We start from the raw sequence: 16,068 nt of genomic DNA, 5'->3' as shown, positions 1-16,068 counted from the left end.
TCATTAGGAAGTCAGGAATTTTCAAGAGGAAGATTCAGGATGCATTGGCTGGCTTAAAAGATGGATCATGGAAGAAAACATAAGAAAAGTAAATATTCTAATTTCTTAGTGACAACTAAGAAACTATGGTATTTGGACTATTATACTCTTACTTCTATCTCAATTTGCCATGAGCACCTGAGACTCTCCACAGAGTTCAGAATTTTTTCTCCATACCACCGTTACACAAGAGCTACTTAGCTCTCAGTACAAAATCTTACCGTGGAAGATTTCCTAGAAGATATAGAGACTGAGCTTTTCTGCATAATCATGCCTGGAATTGTATATATTCAGTTATTTTTCAATTCAGTATGACTTTGGCTTTTAATTACCTGAGGTTTGATAGAACTATAAACTCTATACTTTCGGTTTCTCCAGGATTTTGTTTGAGGACAGTGACTTTAGTTGGGAGGTAATTTGAAGTTGACACAATTCTCACAAATGAGTCAATATGACATTACGTCAAGCGGACACATGAAGAATCATCAGGTTATGTCCCTGTTGTAATGAAGGGTCTCATATATACCACATGGCATGTGTGTGTCTATCGATCAATCAATCGATCTATCTTTATCTGGGGAAGGAGAGAGAGGTATGACAGGATACACTCAAAGCTGTAAAAAAGGGTTACCATACTCCTACTCATTGCCTGAAGCATAAAATTCTGTCAGTCTTCTTTCCTATTCTCTTAGTCCTATTCCTGTGAGAGAATGTTCCTACTTCTCCGAGATTTTTGCTTTCATTTTCTCACAGAGCATAATTCATAGGGTCCCAAGGTGACTTTATTTTAAATCATTATTAGACAGTCTTAAACCATCAGCCTGGAAACAGGAGACCCCATAGACCCTAGAACTATCTCCAGTTCTTCCCGTGATTTGGAGATCCTCCGCCACTCAGCTGCAGTTGGGAGTGTCAGCTGTTTCCCCTGGGACCTCAGCAGACAGGAATCCACCAGGAGGGCCTTTCACCTGCCAGAAATGGACACTGGCCACTACACCTTCATGTCTCTGCTGGTTTCACAGAAGGGCAGGACTCTGAGCACTGTCTTCCCACAGATCCTCACTTTCTCAGTTCGATCCTTCTTCCTACTCAGGCAGTAAAGAATTTGTCTCTGTTAGCTTTCCTCCCAGCACAGAAGACCTTTTAAGCTACTACACTGGCAGGAGAGGACCTGCACCTGCCTGTGCCTCTTTCCACTCTGCCACACCCACCAGGAGATTTGCATATTGTCCCCTGGGGAGGACCTTCCCTTGAAAGTCTGAGATAAAGGTCAGCTCTAGGCTTGTCTTTACTTACTAGGGCTCCTCAGCTCAGCTTCTCAAGATGAGGTTCCCTTCTCAGCTCCTGGGGCTGCTGATGCTCTGGATCCCAGGTAAGGACAGGGCGGGGATGAGGAAAGACATGGGGGCGTGGATGGTCAGCTCCCCTGGTGCTGTTTCTCTCCCTGTGTATTCTGTGCATGGGACAGATTGCCCTCCAACAGGGGGAATTTAATTTTTAGACTGTGAGAATTAAGAAGAATATAAAATATTTGATGAACAGTATTTTAGTGAGATGCTAAAACAGAAAGAAGCCTCTCTGTGTCTTGCTATCTTGGGTTTTCCATGATAATTGAATAGATTTAAAATATAAATCAAAATCAAAATATGATTTAGCCTAAAATATACAAAACCCAAAATGATTGAAATGTCTTATACTGTTTCTAACACAACTTGTACTTATCTCTCATTATTTTAGGATCCAGTGGGGATATTGTCATGACACAGACCCCACTGTCCCTGTCCGTCAGCCCTGGAGAGCTGGCCTCCATCTCCTGCAAGGCCAGTCAGAGCCTCCTGCACAGTAATGGGAACACCTATTTGTTTTGGTTTCGACAGAAGCCAGGCCAGTCTCCACAGCGTTTGATCTATAAGGTCTCCAACAGAGACCCTGGGGTCCCAGACAGGTTCAGTGGCAGCGGGTCAGGGACAGATTTCACCCTGAGAATTAGCAGAGTGGAGGCTGACGATACTGGAGTTTATTACTGCGGGCAAGGTATACAGTTTCCTCGCACAGTGGTTCAGCCCTGAACACAAACCTCTCTGTTTGGCCTGTCACCACTGCCCAATGTGTTCCTTGAGTGGGGAGCAGGCGCCGCAGAGTGTCTGAGTTGGTGTCAGTGGCAGATGTTGGAGAACCCAGGGCAGTAATGTGCAGCTGAGTGCTCTGGCCCATGTTACAGCCCCATCAGCTGCAGCAGCCTTCGCGGGGCAGAAGCAGCTCAAGAACGGAGGGGATGCAAGTGCTCTCTGAGCAACAGGCTGGAGGGAGAGCTCCCTTGTATCTCATCCCCACCCCTCTCTCCTTGTGTTTGGTTATTACATTTAGAGAGCCTGAGAGTCAGAAAATTGAGGCATATTTGTGACAATCCAAGTCAAATACATTTTGATGCAAAGTTTGTTATAGTTTTTTGACAGGAGATATTCAGTACCATTCAATATTCATTTTTTCCCCAATCTCTGAATTTCTTCTTTCTCATTACACTTATTGCTCTATTACTGTGTTCTCTGGATAGCATTATATGTGCTATCCCCACAGGAAATATGGCTGAGAACAATTAGTACAATTGTTTGTTTAAGCACTTTATATATTATACAAATAAACTTTGTAAATTCAAGCAGATATGAGGTCCAAATTCTGTTAAAAAGTAGTGATACACACACACACACACACACACACACACACCCCACATACTTATTTATATACACTGGAATATTACTCTGCCATAAAAAAGACATCTTGTTATTTGCAACAACATGAAAAGTCATTGAGAGTCTAATGTTAAGTGGAATAAGTCAGACAAAGAAAGACAGATACCATACGATTTCATTTATATGTAGAATCTGGAAACCAAACAAACAAACAAGAACCCCAGAACAGAAAGGCAAAAAGACCCATGAATACAGAGAACACACTGGTGGTGGCAAGACGGAAAGAGGATCAGAGGATGGAAAAAATTCATGAAGGAGAGTGGGAGGTATATGGAATGAACAAAAGCTAGTCACACGGATGAAAGGTACAGCACAGGGAATATAATCAAGGATTTCGTAATAGCGTTGTGTAGGGATAGATGGTAATTACACTTGTGGTGACATAACATGACATAGACATGTCAAATCACACCTAAACCAACATAGCACTGTGTTCCAAATATACTTCAGTAACAAAACAACATACACACACAAAGAACTTAAATCGAGAAGTTTTATATTTGCCTCAATTACCTTTATCTGAGACAAAATAAAGGAATCTCACAGTGGGTTCTGAGAATACAACACAACCTGAAAGGTGTAGACCATAGAATGTAATTCATATACCACAGCTAGGGTAGAGAGTGGTGTGAAAGTTTTTCCCCAAAAGTAACATTTTAACACCAGATAGCCTAAATACTCTTTTGGAAATGACAAATTTGGTACTATTTTGAAAATGGTTTCAAGCACTAGACAAATACATTATTTTTTACAGATGTGGTCTTACCTGAAAAGGAATCTGAATTCATATTCTGTTCAAATGTATGCTTTGAGTAGATCTCAATTAAAACAATCCTCAAAAATTTTATCTGTCCTTATCTAAAAGCATATCCATTACCTGTCCATTTCACCTATTCATCCCTCTTCCCCTCTAGCCCCTGGCAACCGCTCAACACTTTGCTGTTTCTATGGACCGTAGACTATGCCTTTTTGAGCTGAATAGTATTTCATTGTCCAGATGCATCATTATTGATGCATGCATTAATAAATTAATAAATAATTAATAAATTAATAAATAAATTATTAATAAATTAATAAATAATGCATGCATTATTTATCCATTCATCTTGGGAAGAAATGTGAGTTACAACAAGTATTAAACTTATGAAGAAATCTGTATATATGTTGGTGTACAGGTTTTTCCGTAGACATAAGTTTTCAACTCCTTAGGGTAAATACCTAAAAGTCTGATTGCTGAATTGTGTGATAAGAGTATGTTTAGTTCTGTAAGAAAATGCCAAACTGTTTTCCAAAATGGCTGCTCCTTTTTGCATTTCCAGCAGCAGGGAATGCTAATCTGTGTCCCTCAAAATGCTCACTTGCATTTGGAGCTGTGATCTAGATTGTGGCCACAACAGTAAGTGTGGAGTAGCATCTCCGGTTTGCATTTCCTTAACAACGCATAAATTTGGAACATTTTTTCTGTGCCTTGTTTCATATCTGTCTTCTCCTTTCTGATGCGGTGTCTGTTCAGATCTTCAGATCTTTTCCCATTTTTAATTGGATTATTTCTTATTGTTGAGTTTTAAGTGTTCTTTGTAAATTTTAGGTAACAGCCTTTGTCACAGGTGTTTTTGCAAATATGTTCTCCCAGCGTGTGACTTGTCTCCTTACACACTGGATAATGTCTGGGCCCACAGTAATTTTATTTGTGCAACCGGATCTTACATTACATGCATTAATAAATAATGTATTACCATGTCACAATTTTCAAATTTTGATTATTCGTATTTGAATTTAATTAGTTTCCTTAGTATTCCTATGGTATTCTTTTATTTTTAAAAACATTTTTAAAGAGGGTATGATAGATCATATTTGACCTCACAGAGGTCCAAGCACAAAGACATTAGAAACACCTGGAAGACTTCCCCTCCACATCCCTACTTCTCAACCCCCAACTCTACTGCTACTGAAATTTTGTTCTTTACAATAAAACTCTTCCTGCTTTTCTGACACAAGGAGATCTTGCCAGTCGCTTTCTTTGGGGGCCGGAGGGCGGGAGGACTTGGGGGTTCTGCTGCCACTTTACACACTGAGATCTTGACACCATATGTAACTCTAAAGGCTGGAGAGAAAACACTGCAAAAATCATGGAGAGATTGGAAAATCAAGGACTGGTGGCTGGACCACCTTACAAGACAAGTCACTTGTGTGTAAAAGTTACACACAATTATCAGTGTGTGTAAAACCCTATAGCATTGTGGATTGCTGTCTCTTCTCGTTGGCTATTCTCAGTAAACATAGCCCTTCACTGAAATGTCATTTCCTTGGACATTATTTATTTTCAGGAGACAGAATCTTTTAAAAGATGTTATATTCCTATATAATGAGGAATCCATGTAAAATTTCCCTGTTTACTCACAGAAGATGACATTCACATGACTTTTGAACAACGTTTTTCTTCTCTTAAATGGACTTAGAAGCGGAAGTTTATTTCAAGGGAAAAGGGAGGAAGGTCAGAGTTCCCTCCGAAGCAGAACTCACTCATTTCCTAACAAGAACCTATATAGTTCAATTAATATTCTTCAATTTAGATATTACACTCTTTTTCCCTATTTGATTTTTCTAAAATAGGCAAGTGCATTTGTTACCAAAAAGACCTCAAAGTGAGCAAGGGGCCTGGAGCAGCCATTCCCTCCTGGGCTCTCCAAAGGGAAGGAGGGTTAAGAGTTAAAGTCCAGGTCTCTGCTATAAGAATTGCCCAATGGCTCTCTCTTGCCCTTGAATGAGTGTCCTTTACAACACCCACTGCTCAATGCACTGGAGTATGTGATAGGGGATTGGCTACCTATGAGGGCACCGCAGGCCTCACAATCTCTGAAAGAGTGGTGTTCCTCCAGAATTTGTGACTTATGTCTGTGACATACTAGAAAATGTAGAGATTGGTCTCTGCTCCCAGCCCCTGACAGAGCTCCAAAAACCCTTTGGAAAAACAATTTCCTAGGAGATAAAAGCTCTAGGATCATCTTTTATTCTGTGAAGATGCCCCTGAATGGGCTCCAGGATGGGCATTGGTCACCAGAAAGACCAAGCCAGGATTAGAAACATGGAATTTGCTGCCCCATTCCCCCATCTAGTGAGGGGAGAGGGGCTTGACACATAGATAATAATCGATCATGTCTAGGTAAGCAAGTCTCCACGAGTCTCAAGACTGCAAGGTTTAGAAAGCGTCCATATTGATGAACAATCCACACTGAGAAGGAGATGCACCCATCTCCACAGGGGCAGAAGCTGCTGTACACAGGACCCTTCCAGACCTCAACCTATGTGTCTCCATTTCGCTCTTCATCTGTATCTTTATCATATCCTTTAAGAAACTGGTAAACTTAAATAGGTATTTCAGTTCTGGGAGCTTCTCTAATAAAGAATCACACCTGTGGAGGGAAGCAAGGGAACTCCCTCCTAAAAATGGTCATGAGAGCAGTCCCTTCATCTCTCTCATTAGACAAGGAGACTTCTGAAGGGCTAGTCCTTCTCAAGCCCGGGCTCCAGGCAACTTTGGAGAGCTACAGGCAGCTGCTGTGGAGGATGTAGTATGGACATGGAAGCCAAACGGGAGCAGATCCACACCCAAGAGGCAATGGTCCTTGGGAAACTCCATCATGAAAGTACTTGGCCTTGGCAACACATCTGCTTAGAGACAGCCACCTGGTCTATATGGACTGGAGCTTCTTCTCCTCCTCCAGGTGGTTTTTGTGCCCAGTATCTTCAAGAGTGGTGACACCTCCACAGTCTGCAGGGGTATTGACATTCTCTTTAAATACCCACATGGGATGGATATAGCCCCATGGTTGAAATCTTCCCCGAGGGCAACCCCGGAGGCTCAGTGGTTTAGCGCCACCTTCGGCCCATGGCGTGATCCTGGAGACCCAGAATCGAGTTCCCCGTCGGGCTCCCTGCATGGGGCCTGCTTCTCCCTCTGCCCGTGTCTCTGCCTCTCTCTTTCACTCTCTCTCTCTCTGTGGGTCTCTAATAAATAAAAAATTAAAAAAGAATTTAAAAAAAAGAAATCTTCCCCAAATCAAGCTAAAAATCTCTTTCTTTCCAGTAACAAAGTTAAAAACTTTCTCTAATATAAAACAAATTTCTAGGGCAATGGCAAAAATTATGTTATACACTCTTCATACTTTCAAGAAATCAAAAATAAAACTGAAAATCAGGAAATCTGGGGAGAAATATAAAAAGATCATCTCTGAAGGTGGATCAAGCATGATTAAAGGTTCAGCAGGAGAATAAGAGAAGAAATCCTGGATAAGTGTCTGGCCCGTGTGCCCCAATTTGGCTCCTCTCTGGAGACCTACCAGCTCTGGGTTGCTCTGCGGGATCGACTTAGGCTTCCTTCTCCTGCATCCCAGCTCAACTCCCTCATGTGCCCAATACTGCTTTCTTTTTCCAGAGACACTGATCTCAAGAACATTCCCCAACCAGTGTCCCCATGCTACCTTCCACGTGAGCCTGCTTTCCAGGGAATGATGCCTGGGACCAGGCATGTCAGCGAGTAGCACAGGCCAGCTTGTCATATTAACCTTCATAGGCAGAAGGTGTACAATTTCCAAAATGTACAAGGACAGAATGTTGTCAGAAAGAGGCATCTGTGGCAGTAGATGCTTAAGCACATATTAGTAGAAATTAAATCAATGTGCAGACTCTTAGTGTTTTTTGTCTCTGTAACTGCAAAACTCTAGGTCAGGGGAGCTGAAGCCTAAAGTCACTGCTTCTGACTCAGGTCCTAGACTTAAGCCAGTTCAAAGTCTCAAGCTCAGTGATTGAAGGGAAGGCCAGATCGCAAACAAATGACACTAAAGTTCTGTCATAGGTAATATAGACAAAATCTTGTCTCCTTTTTTCCCTAAGGAACTCAGGGATCAGGGCCTAAGGTCAGAATGTTCCCTCCCCTCCCTGAGGAGAATACTCTCTGCTAGAAGTACACCAGGGGGAATGCAGTGCTCTGGTAGAAAAGAGATGTGAATATTTCTCTGGACTTAGTGTTTACTGTTTGAGAAATTAAATAGGGCAAAATTAATTGTTCATATGTAAATATTTAGGTGGCTAGGACGGTACCCAAATCATCTTTGTTGTTGCACTGAACGATATGTTAACGCTATGCCAATATGCATTCAATTCATACCTCTCTTATATATATAAAACAGGCAGTTCTATAAGGATATCACTTAAAGATCGAAATGAGTAGTGTCCTCATGTTTTCTTTCCTTTCCATCTCTCAAGTGAATCATATTTTCATAGAGGAAAAGTAAACAAATAAAAAATCTGTCTCACATTCAAGCAGCAGAAGAATAATTTTTCCCTGACAAGAAAGCTGTAGGATTTCATTAGAACTCCTCAGGACAGAAGTTCCATCACTCACAGGAGAGACCTTGGGTTTGGAGACGCAAATTCCTACAAAAAGTCAAGAATTTATAAAAATAGAATAGGAGGTGGATTATGCTCAAGGGGAATCTCTGTCTCAATTTCTGAAATAGACAGCGGTGACTGGGGGCCTTGCCAAAGGATTAACCTCGATATAAGAATAACCTCCATGGTCAACAGAAGACATTCCTTCCATTTCTCTACAAGACTCAGATGAAATCCAAAATCTTTACAAAATGTATTCATTTATTCATTTGAAGGAAGAAGAGAGAAAAGAAATTAGAATATTGGGAAGAAATTTAGAGCTTGTAAATAACAATCAGGGCTTTGGAGCATCTAGATTATTGAAACTTACATATAACCTTCTTCACAGGGTTCAGAAGGAACTTATAAAGTCAGAAGATCAATATATTCAAGATGTATGTGAACTACCTATGAATCAGATTATTTATCTTCTAGATTATCTCCCCAGTAGTGACCACTTACAATTATTTAGAAAAGGTGACCCATTTCAATTACAAGTCCCAAGAATCTACTCAACAGAACTGAAGTTGGGGATGCTCCCTCTGCTGGATGTCTTGATCTCATTTCTCACACAAAGCACAAGCTCACCTTTTAACAGAAAGAACTTCCATTTGGGCTAGTCAGGACACAGGCCTCTGTGTTTGTTTCAACTAAAGCACTGTAGTTTGACATGTCTGGCTTGATAAAATTAGTAGGTCAAAGTCTACAGAATGTATAACAGCATCACACTTCCACACCACACACTCTGATCCCAGGATAATGGGCTCACAGTTGCACCAACAAGAGAATCTTCTCAAGGTACACAAATCACACACTGGCTTCCACTTTTTTGGACCCAGATGAACAGCCTCCTGCACAGAGACAAAAGTGCCATAAAATCCACCTGCAAAACTCCTTGCTAATTCAGTTGATGGTGCTTAGATTAGAGACCGCTAGGGTCCTGTTCCCCACCTGGACCTCACAGAGTTTCTGCTTCCACCCCTTACAAATGCTATTCTTTCTGTGAAGTTGTAGCGTCCAGCTTTGCTGGGGTCAGTTTTATTGTCCAGAGTACAAAATAGAGTGTAAACATGCAGATCGTGGATTCCTGTTTGGAACTAGGGATACTCTTCATTCAGTCTACAGGTCATATAGGAAAATTTCAAAGCCTTTATTGTCAAGAAAGAATTTTTCTAAGATTTTGCATTTTCGAGATATTTTAGGGCAAAAAAGTATGAGACAAGCAACCAAGCAGAGAAGACTTTTTAAGTTTTCATGTTAAGTTCTGTAGCAAATAGTAATATTCCAAATTCAAACATTCTAAGGAATAATTTGGAAAAAACATTTCAACACTGATACACAGTAAAAAAAAAAATGACGGATTAATAATTTGCAGCCATATTTCCACATACTGAGCTTTCACATTAAAAAATGTGTAATGTGATTCCATTTTGTAGTACAGTTGACAAATAGTGTTACCTAATGTATTTCTTCATTTAACATGAGTTATGAAGAGTTTTGATGCTCACTTTAAGATTTATAATACTGTCTTGTATTTTCCTTTTTGTCTTTGTCCTGATATTTTTCATTATTGTGGATTATCTTTCTGACTTCATTCACTAGCAACGTTCATTACGGAGACTGGAATTTTCAGGAAGATTCAGGATTGCATTGGTTAGCTTAAAAGATGGACCAAGGAAGAAAACATAAGAAAAAGTAATAAAATGAAAAGTAAGATATTATGGAAATTGGGCTATTCTACTCTTCCTTCTATCTCATTTTGTCATGAGCACCTGAGACTCTCCACAGAGTTCACAATTTGCTCTCCATACCATTTTTACACAATAGCTATTTCACTCTCAGTACAAAATCTAACTCTTGGAAGATTTCTCCGAAGATACAGCCACTGAGCTTTTTTGCATAATTATGCCTGGAATTGTACATAATCAGTTATTTTTCAATTCAGTATGACTTTGGCTTTTAATTACCTGAGATTCGATAGAACTACGATCTCTATGCTTTCAGTTTCTCCAGGATTTTGTTTGAGGACAGTGACTTTAGTTGGGAGGTAATTTGAAGTTGACACAATTCTCACAAATGACTCAATATGACATAACGTCAAGCGGACACATGAAGAATCATCAGGTTATGTCCCTGTTGTAATGAAGGGTCTCATATATACCACATGGCATGTGTGTGTCTATCGATCGATTAATCGATCTATCTTTATCTGGGGAAGGAGAGAGAAGTATGACAGGATACACTCCAGAGAGGAAAAAGAGTTACCACAAATCATACTCATTGCCTGAGGCATAAAATTCTGTCTTCTTTCCTATTCTCTTCCATGTGACTATTAGTTCTCTTCCTGTAAGTATGACTCTTCCTCCTTGACAGGATGTTTTTACTTTCATTTTCTCATAGAGCATAATTCACAAGGTCCCAGGGTGAGTTTATTTTAAATCATTATTAAACAGTCTTAAACCATCAGTCTGGAAACAGGAGACCGCATAGACCCTAGAACTAACCCCAGTTCTTCCCGTGATTTGGAGATCCTCTGCCACTCAGCTGCAGTTGGGAGTGTCAGCTGTTTCCCCTGGGACTTTAGCAGACAGGAATCCACCAGGAGGGCCTTTCACCTGCCAGAAATTGACACTGGCCACTACACCTTCAGGTCCCTGCTGGTTTCACAGAAGGGCAGGACACTGAGCACTGTTTTCCCACAGATCCTGACTTTACCCTTCGATCCTCCTTCCTACTCAGGCAGTAAAGAATTTGTCTCTGTTAGCTTTCCTCCCAGCACAGAAGACCTTTTAAGCTACTACACTGGCAGGAGAGGGACCTGCACCTGCCTGTGCCTCTTTCCACTCTGCCACACCCACCAGGGGATTTGCATATTGTCCCCTGGGGAGGACCTTCCCTTGAAAGTCTGAGATAAAGGTCAGCTCTAGGCTTGTCTTTACTTACTAGGGCTCCTCAGCTCAGCTTCTCAAGATGAGGTTCCCTTCTCAGCTCCTGGGGCTGCTGATGCTCTGGATCCCAGGTAAGGACAGGGCGGGGATGAGGAAAGACATGGGGGCGTGGATGGTGAGCTCCCCTGGTGCTGTTTCTCTCCCTGTGTATTCTGTGCATGGGACAGATTGCCCTCCGACAGGGGGAATTTAATTTTTAGACTGTGAGAATTAAGAAGAATCTAAAATATTTGAAGAACAGTACTTTAGTGAGATGCTGAAGAAGAAAGAAGCCACTCTGTGTCTTGCTATCTTGGGTTTTCCATGATAATTGAATAGTTAAAATATAAATCAAAATCAAAATATGATTTAGCCTAAAATATACAAAACCCAAAATGATTGAATGTCTTATACTGTTTCTAACACAACTTGTACTTATCTCTCATTATTTTAGGATCCAGTGGGGATATTGTCATGACACAGACCCCACCGTCCCTGTCCGTCAGCCCTGGAGAGACGGCCTCCATCTCCTGCAAGGCCAGTCAGAGCCTCCTGCACAGTAACGGGAACACCTATTTGAATTGGTTCCGACAGAAGCCAGGCCAGTCTCCACAGGGCCTGATCTATAAGGTCTCCAACAGAGACCCTGGGGTCCCAGACAGGTTCAGTGGCAGCGGGTCAGGGACAGATTTCACCCTGAGAATCAGCAGAGTGGAGACTGACGATGCTGGAGTTTATTACTGCGGGCAAGGTATACAAGCTCCTCCCACAGTGGTACAGCCCTGAACACTAACCTCTCTGTTTGGCCTGTCACCACTGCCCAATGTGTTCCTTGAGTGGGGAGCAGGCGCCGCAGAGTGTCTGAGTTGGCGTCAGTGGCAGATGTTGGAGAACCCAGGGCAGTAATGTGCAGCTGAGTGCTCTGGCCCATGTTACAGCCCCATGAGCTGCAGCAGCCTTCGCGGGGCAGAAGCAGCTCAAGAACAGAGGTGATGCAAGTGCTCTCTGAGCAACAGGCTGGAGGGAGAGCTCACTTGTATCTCATCCCCACCCCTCTTCAGAGTCAGAAAATTGAGGCATATTTGTGACAATCCAAGCCGAATACATTTTGAAGCAAACAACTTTTGCTATATTTTTGATAGGAGAAGTGGTACCTGATGGTGCAATTCTTAATTTATTATTTTTTATTTTCCTACTCTCTGAATTTCTTCTTTCTCAGTTACACTAATTGCTCTATTGCTGTTTTATCTGGAGAGCATTCTATACCTGCTAGGAAATATGGCTGTAAACAATTAGTAAAATTGTTTGTTCAAGCACCCAAATAAATTTTGAAAATTCATAGCAGATATGAGGTCCTAATTTTGTTAAAAAGTAATACTAGATACATACACACACACTTATTTATTTATATACACTGGAATATTAGTCTGCCAAAGAAAGACATCTTGTTATTTGCAACAACATGAATGGTCCTATAAAATCTAATGTTAAGTGAAATAAGTCAAATAAAGACAGATACCATATGATTTCATTTATATGTGGAGTCTAGAAACCAAACAAACAAACAATAAACCCAGAACAGAAAGGGAAAAAGACCATGAATACAGAGAACACACTGTTGGTGGCCAGACAGAAAGAGGATCATCGGAGGCTGGGAAAAATTCACGAAGGAGAGTGGGAGATATATGGAATGAACAAAAACAAGTAACCTGGATGAAGGGTACAGCACAAGGAATATATTCAAATATTTCGTAATAGCGTTGTATGGGGACAGATGGTAACTACACTTGCGGTGACATAATATAGCACATAGACATGTCAAATCGCTATGTTGTACACCTGAAACCATCGTAGCACTGCGCGCCAAGTATACTTCTATAAAACTACAACATACACACACAGAGATGTGCACACACACAGACACACACAGAAGAACTTAAATCTAGAAGTTTTATACTTGCCTCAATTACCTTTTTCTGAGACAAAATAAAAGCTGTTCTTGGAATCTCACAGTGGGTTCTGAGAATACAACACAACCTGAAAGATGTGGAGCATAGAATGTACTTCATATACCACAGCTAGCGTAGAGAGTGGTGTGAATTTTTTCCCCAAAAGTAACATTTTAAAACCATTTAAGAAGGAGAGGCGGGGCAAGTTGGCAGAGGAGTAGGGTCCCCAAGTCACCTGTCCCCACCAACTTACCTAGATAACTTTCCAATCATCCTGAAAACCCGCGAATTCGGCCTGAGATTTAAAGAGAGAACAGCTGGAACACTACAGTGTTCGCGCTTCTATCAATGTAGGTAGACAGAAAAAAATGAAGAAATAGAAAAGCATCCAAGGGGGAGGCGCCCCGCAAGGAGCCAGGCTAAGGACGCGCGGCGAGTGTCCCCAGGACAGGAGAGCCCAGGCCCGGAGAAGCAGGAACTTCACCAACCTTCCGGGACGGAAAGGCGCTCCCAGGGAGCTGGGGCAGGATCCCAGGAGGGGCAGTGGAGCCCCCAGGGTCCCGGGGGCACTAACAGAGGAGGTGCCCCCGCGGGAGAGCGCGCCACCCACCGGCCGAGCTCCCTAAAGGGCTGCAGCGCGCGCCGGGCGGGCCCCGGGAGCAGCTCGAAGGCGGCACCCGGTGGAGGGGGCTGCGCGGCCGGGAGCGCGATTCCAGCGGCGCAGGCCCCGAGCCCAGGGCGCTGGGGACACAGCCCAGGATCCTGCACTCCCCGCGGGCCAGGCAGAGGCCTGGAGGACACAGGACAGGGAGGACGCTCCTGCCACCGGGCGCCCCTGCAGACTGGGAGCTGCGGTAGTTACTGTGGGAGCTGACGCCAGGGCTGGAGAGCTGGCTGCCGCCAGTGTGCTTGTTCCTCCTGGTGTCACCTTATACCTGAGACTGAGCAGGGCCACCAGGGAACAGGGGCTTCACAGGATAAACAGCTCCCACTGAGCCATACACCTGACAGGGGGCTGGGCAGCTCCCCCAGGTGCACACACCTGGGACTCAGCACAGCAGGCCCATCCCCCAGAACACCAGCTGGAAGGACAGGGGAAGAGCAAGTTCTTGACCTAGTAGCGCTGGAAAGCTCCAGGGGAAGTCGAAGGACTTACAGTATATAGAATCAGAGGATACCTCTCCTTGTTTTTTTTTTTGTCCTCCCCCCCTTTTTCCCTCTTTTTCTCCTTTTTCCAGTACACCTTGTTTTTAGCCACTCTGCACTGAGCAAAATGACTAGAAGGAAGAACTCACCACGAAAGAAAGAATCAGAAACAGTACTCTCTCCCACAGAGTTACACAGTTTGGTTTACAATTCAATGTCAGAAAGCCAATTCAGAAGCACAATTATAAAGCTACTGGTGGCTCTGGAAAAAAGCATAAAGGATTCAAGAGACTTCATGACTGCAGAATTTAGATCTAATCAGGCCAAAATTAAAAATCAATTAAATGAGATGAAATCCAAACTAGAGGTCCTAACGATGAGGGTTAATGAAGAACGAGTGAGTGACATAGAAGACAAGTTGATGGCAAGGAAGGAAGCTGAGGAAAAAAGAGAAAAACGATTAAAAGATCATGAGGAAAGGTTAAGGGAAATAAATGACAGCCTCATTTTTCCCACAGGAAGAAATCTACATTTAATTGGGGTTTCAGAGGGCACCTAAAGGGACAGAGGACCAGAAAGTGTATTTGAACAAATTATGGCTGAGAACTTCCCTAACTTGGGAAGGGAAACAGGAATTCAGATCCAGGAGTTAGAGATCCCCCACTAAAATCAATAAAAACCATTCAACACCCAGACATTTATATAGTGAAACTTGCAAACTCCAAAGACAAAGAGAAGATCTTTAAAGCAGCAAGGGACAAGAGGGCCCTAAACTTTATGGGGAGAAGTATTAGGTTAACAGCAGACCTCTCCACAGAGACCTGGCAGGCCAGAAAGGGCTGGCAGGATATATTCAGGGTCTTAAATGAGAAGAACCTGCAGCCAAGAATACTTTATCCAGCAAGGCTCTCATTCAGAATAGAAGGAGAGATAAAGAGCTTCCAAGATAGGCAGAAACTGAAAGAGTATGTGACCACCAAACCAGCAATGCAAGAAATATTAAGGGGAACTCTATAAAAGAAAAAGGAAGTCCAAGGAAACAATCCACAAAAACAGGGACCAAATAGGTATCATGATGACACTAAATTCGTATCTTTCAATAGTAACTCTGAACGTGAATGGGCTCTATGATCCCATCAAAAGGCGCAGTATTTCAGACTGGATAAAAAAGCAAGACCCATCTATTTGCTGCCTACAAGAGACTCATTTTAGATGTAAGGAAACCTAGAGCCTGAAAATGAAAGGTTGGAGAACCATTTACCATTCAAATGGTCCTCAAAAGAAAGCAGGGTAGCCATCCTCATATCAGATAAATTGAAGTTTATCCTAAAGACTGTAGTAAGAGATGAAGAGGGACACTATATCATCCTTAAAGGATCTATCCAACAAGAGGACCTAACAATCATGAATATTTATGCCCCAAATGCGAGAGCTGCCAAACATATCAATCAATTAATAACCAAAGTTAGATGTACTTAGATAATAGTACACTTAAACCTGGTGACTTGAACATGGAACCTTCTAAAACTGATAGATTTTCTAAGCACAACATCTCCAAAGAAATAAGAGCATTAAATAATATACTGGACAAGATGGATTACACAGATATTTACAGAACTTTACATCCAAAGCAACTGAATACACATTTGTCTCAAGGGCACATGGAACTTTCTCCAGAATAGACCACATACTGGGTCACAAATCAGGACTCAACCAATGCCAAAAGATTGGGATCATCCCCTACATGTTTTCAGACCATATAGCTTTGAAACATGAACTCAATCACAAGGAGAAATTTGGAAGAAACTCAAACACGTGAAGCTTAGA

The sequence above is a fragment of the Canis aureus genome, chromosome 12, assembly GCF_053574225.1.
Source record: "Canis aureus isolate CA01 chromosome 12, VMU_Caureus_v.1.0, whole genome shotgun sequence".
NCBI classification, from domain to species: domain Eukaryota; kingdom Metazoa; phylum Chordata; class Mammalia; order Carnivora; family Canidae; genus Canis; species Canis aureus.
This window is presented reverse-complemented; position numbering follows the sequence as displayed.